This window comes from Carassius auratus, chromosome 16 (assembly GCF_003368295.1).
Source record: "Carassius auratus strain Wakin chromosome 16, ASM336829v1, whole genome shotgun sequence".
NCBI lineage: Eukaryota > Metazoa > Chordata > Actinopteri > Cypriniformes > Cyprinidae > Carassius > Carassius auratus.
Genome location: NC_039258.1, coordinates 10,611,050 through 10,616,017, shown reverse-complemented (window position 1 = coordinate 10,616,017; position 4,968 = coordinate 10,611,050). Strand labels below are relative to the sequence as shown.

Below are 4,968 nucleotides of genomic sequence, written 5' to 3'. Positions count from 1 at the left end.
CAGAAGCGTGGTTTAATGACCACAAGCCATTAAAAACTCATAGCGATTTTGATTGCTGAAGGCCATATGCTTGGAATTGAGCTTTAAATGGCAGAAATTACTTTTCTTGGTTCAAAAAGCTTGGTTAAACATAGAAAAATCTGTGCTCTGACTAATAGAGAGTTGAGTGAAACCTATACTAAGTTTTACATATGGTATCCCAGATGATAGTTGCTAATGGCCATCATTGTTATGAGGAGGCCAAACTTATTAGTAATTAGCAGAGTGTAAGTGTTGACAACTAAATAAAACTTCTGGTAATTTATCTACCAGTTTTGAAGACTCAAATCATACATGGCACCTATGTATAAATAACTTTAGTTTGGTGACCAATTATTGACTACATTTTGCCTCAATAAACTCTTAATTTGCTGCTTATTAATAGTTAGTAAGGTAGTATGGTGGAGGATTAAGAGATCTAAAATATTTTAATGCAGAATGAGACATTAATATGTGCTTTATAAGAACTAATCAAGAGCCAATATGCTAGTAATATGCATGTTAATATTTACCTAGTTAATAGTGAGAAGTGGTCCCTAAACTAAACTGTTGCAGGAATAACCAGTGTTGGGGAATAACTGCTGTACTTACATGTAATGGCATTACGTAATTTACACATTTTCGGAATCTGTTACAGTTACTGAAATTGTTTTATTTATTTAAATTACATTTACTTATAAGAAATGATAATGATTACAAAAAGGTTTTACATCTGATTACTTCTTGTATTCATATTTACTATGTCCTGTTATGATTTAAAATCTGTATTTAACCTCAAAACAATCTCAAAGTAAAGATTTTGCGGTGCTGTGCCTGTAATACTTAAGGTTTATAATCTTATTTCCATAGATGAAGGTTTTGGAAAGTCTGACAGTAACAGTGTTAATTTCGTTGACTAAATATTTTCGTCATTATTTTCGTCACGAATATATTTTTGCCGACGAAAACGAAACGAAAACTAAAATAGAAGGCACTGATGGAGACTAAAACTATGACTAAATTGATTGACATTATCGTCAACGAATAAAGGACGAGACGAAAATAGACTGTGACGAAAATCAAATCAGCAGACGGGAGAGATGCGAGGAATGAGCAAAAGAACCGGCAAAACAGAACAGACTGCATGAGAGAAGAGAACCAATCAGAGCCTGACTTATTGAGACGTGAAGCGAAGGTTTTCAGTTTTTATGAGCTCCCGGGAAGACGGCATTCGAAGAGGTGATAGGGACTTTAAGCAACAGCCTCTGGTGGAACGGCAACGCCATTCTGGCGTTGAACGCGCCTGCGCGAATTTAACTGCTACTTTGTGACGTTCTAATTTAACGGTCTACTACGGGAGAACAGCTGATTTGCCGGAGTCGCTACAACGTGAGAGGTTAGGTAAATAAATGTTATGTTTTTAGACTTATTTACATCATACAATATTAAAAACTCCTCTTCTGACAAAAGATTGTCATTTAACGCCAAAAGCAATCCTTCTCTTGCTTTTTTAAATTATATATTTTTTTGGATCTCAATAAATGAATTAATGCTGCGTTGCGCTGTTCTGTTTTACCGTTGCTTAGTGACTTTTACGTTCTTGGCTACAGCGGTGTGACGGCAAACTTCCGGTCGCTGTAGCCGTTCCATTCAAGAGGGTCTGGCTGCAGACATATGGGCGAGTGGAGCTCCACTCAAGAGCGGAAATACGTCACCTCCACTAGCGACGCCGCCGCCATGTTGGACCGGGCCATACTTTCCGTGGAATTACGTCGCCTCCACTAATGATGCGGCCGCCATGTTAACTTTCGTTTTATATTATTACTTGTTATATACATGTATAAGGGGTGCTTTGCAAGTTATGTCACCTCTTTGTACGTAATGTTCATATGTCCTGTACTTTTATCGTTGTTACTTTTACCTAGTAGAAATAATAAAAATAATAATATACTAATCTTTCACGGTTTATGACACGACAGCAATTTTTTTGTTTATTTCCCCTCAGCAATTTGCACTACCGACATCCACAATCCATATTTTTAGGGCTTCTGCCTTTTGTTCATGTTTGTTTTACCAATGTACAACTGACAATGTAACATTCCATACATTTTAGAAAGTTAACCCTATGTTTGTAATATTTAGCAGTGAAAAAATAATGAAATATTAAATAAATTATTAAAATAATACCTCAACCAGAATTTGTGTGTTGAATTTTGTATTTTAATCGAAATAATAACATATACAAATTAACCACAGTAACATAATGAAGAATAACTTCCACAATTTAGAAGTTTTAATGGTTTGAGTAATAATAATAATTAACACATCTTACACTACACTAAAAACAAATTAACTGCAAGTGACCATAATTGTTACAGTAAAAACACAATGTGTGCGCACGCACGCACACTTTACTCTTCAAGACCTCCATCGTCTGTGAAGCAATCCCAGCTACAGTAGCCAGGGTGGTCATCTGAGGAGTAAAACCCCAAAAGCACTCCCTGTTGTCCATTTTCCTGGTGACCAGCCCCACAGTCTTTGTGAAGCTGGCTGCGCTGTAGGTGACTGCACCTAGAGATGATGTAAGGCTTTCTGTACTTTAGATAGTGATAGTGTTTCTTTAAATATCTTCACTGCACCGGTTAAGTATCATTTTCATGTTTCAGTCAAGTTTCATGTTAGGGAAATGGAAGAGAGTGAGTTTACTTAGCCTAATTATTATAGCCACAAAAACAAGAGGGTCAACCACACTTACTGAAGTCACCATCAAGCCAGTTGAGTGTGGCTCCTGTTAAATATGCTCATGACTGACAGTGTTGTTAAATCTCTGGCATGAACAATTACGTCAGATGGGTCAAGTTTAATTACAATACTGACATTTCATTATCATTAAAGTTAAAGCAATTTACTTGTTGCTGAAGGTGCCTGGGGCACCACAGTTGTGCTTTGTTGTTCTGATGCATCTGATTGCTGGGCTGGGGACACAAAGAAGACATGAGCACAGCAAAACTGGAACAAAACTATGTCTGTGTACTGACGTTTTGTAAATGCAACACAGAATAGTACTGCATCATTCTCCTATGACAGTCCCAAAGCAGACAAGGTGATGGTGCTCAGAAGTTCCACTCTCTATTTGTGGAGGTGTTATGAGGATGGATAACACTTGATATACATTTGATCTGAAACAAAAAGTAAAACAATAGAATAACAGAACAACAAAATAGAAAAAATAAATATGTACATGTTAATGTCACATGTAAAAAGACTTTGACTTCTAGGGTGGCAACATAAATTTAAAATGTAAAGAGTGCTGCATCTTCCATGCCAATCCTATCCCTGGAAGTGAATGAAAAATTAAATATGAAAACAACCACCTCATATGACCTTTTTAACATTATATAACAAATGCTAAAGGCATACACATACAAAACAATCGTGTCCTTTCATTATTTACTACATTATTTTACCACAAGCCACCAAAAACTAAGTTACATCTATGCTATCCATCATGTACTGAAGGTAAAAATTTAAAGAGCAAACAATTAACAAATAAGTTTTTCAGAAATGTATTATCCAAACTGTACTTCCCCAGTCAACTGAAAAGAAAGTATGTTCTTCAAGAATTTAGTGAAGAAGAGGCAAAGAAAATAAGGAAGTGTTATTTTACTTATCCAGTTTTCCTAAAGCCAAAGAAGTAACATTTAAAATCCTAAAGGACATTTATCCATCTAATAACTTCCTACAAGAAAGATTTAATTGGGAGAACAAGTCATGCAGGTTCTGTGAGAAAGATATTGAAACTGTAGATCATATGTTTTTCCAATGTGAATCTGTACAGACTTTTTGGCTGGAATTTCAAAACTGGCTTCATTTCAAACAGATATCAATACACCCTTTGACTGTGATCTCAGTTAAGGTTGGAGTATTGTTGAAGGAAAAGATCCTAGACTTTTTGATAAATAACTTAATTACTTTGTGCAAATACTAGATTCATAGATGTAAATTTTTTAAAGGTTAAACCTCACTTCAGCGGATGGAAGAATGAACTAAAGATATTTGCAAAGTCTCTTCATTACAGGATTGACATTGACATTGCTCGCGATATAAATCTATAAATCCATAGTGTTTATTAATCATTTTGTGAGTAATTTCACGTAAGCCCTGTGCGTTTTTATTACACTGCACGTTACAACAGCGTCAGTTCACCATTTTAGCGATGCAGAGATAAAATTACCTGATTTTAAGTTTGAAGTACTCCCGGCGACGCCATCTTGATGTTTTCAAGTGGAGGTGACGTACTTCCGGTTTGAGAGTGGAGCTCCACTCGCCCATGGTCTGCAGCCAGACCCTTCTCGTTCCATTCGCAGCTGTTGCTTAAAGTCCCTACTGTCTAAAAGAGCGACAAAATGTCCACAGCTCACTTCACGTTTGACGACGAACAAAACAAAACAAAGTGTAAAGCACGCAGAGCGCTCATTCGTGGCAAGAACACAACCAATTTGAAAAGACATTTACAGAGGAGCCACCCGGACATTTTCTCAAATGTAATTTTACAACGATGTTCTTTTGTTTATTGAGCTAAGCAAAATTGGAATAGTGCAGTGCGTAGATGTTGTAGCATTAAATATTACGAACTGAAAAGTAGTGTAAAATAGCCCCTTCTTCAAGTTAGATGAGAGCACAATACTAATACGTAATATCATGATAAATACATTTGATTAATACTAATGTTTAGTATATTTTATAATGTTCTACTTGTTGACAATATCACAAATGTTTCTATATTAGTCATGTGAAACGTGAATGTTCACATCCTATCATTATACATACTAATCTAGCAATATTGTAGTATTTAAAACATACAATATTGCTAGACAAATGAATACCTTATAAAATCTTGTTACTTTTTTATCCACTTGGCTGCCAACTTATTAAATATTTACTTTAAAT

The 4,968-nt window shown here is 35.5% G+C and overlaps 1 long non-coding RNA gene across 1 annotated transcript; it reads right to left on the bottom strand.

Annotated features, from left to right (window-relative positions):
* Positions 1-2,213: 2,213 nt before the first annotated feature.
* LOC113116097 (uncharacterized) lies at positions 2,214-4,314 on the bottom strand. The gene is made up of 2 exons (XR_003293976.1): positions 4,253-4,314; positions 2,214-3,197 (listed from the first exon to the last, which is right to left on the bottom strand). It is a non-coding gene; the product is annotated as an uncharacterized LOC113116097 (long non-coding RNA).
* Positions 4,315-4,968: the final 654 nt, after the last annotated feature.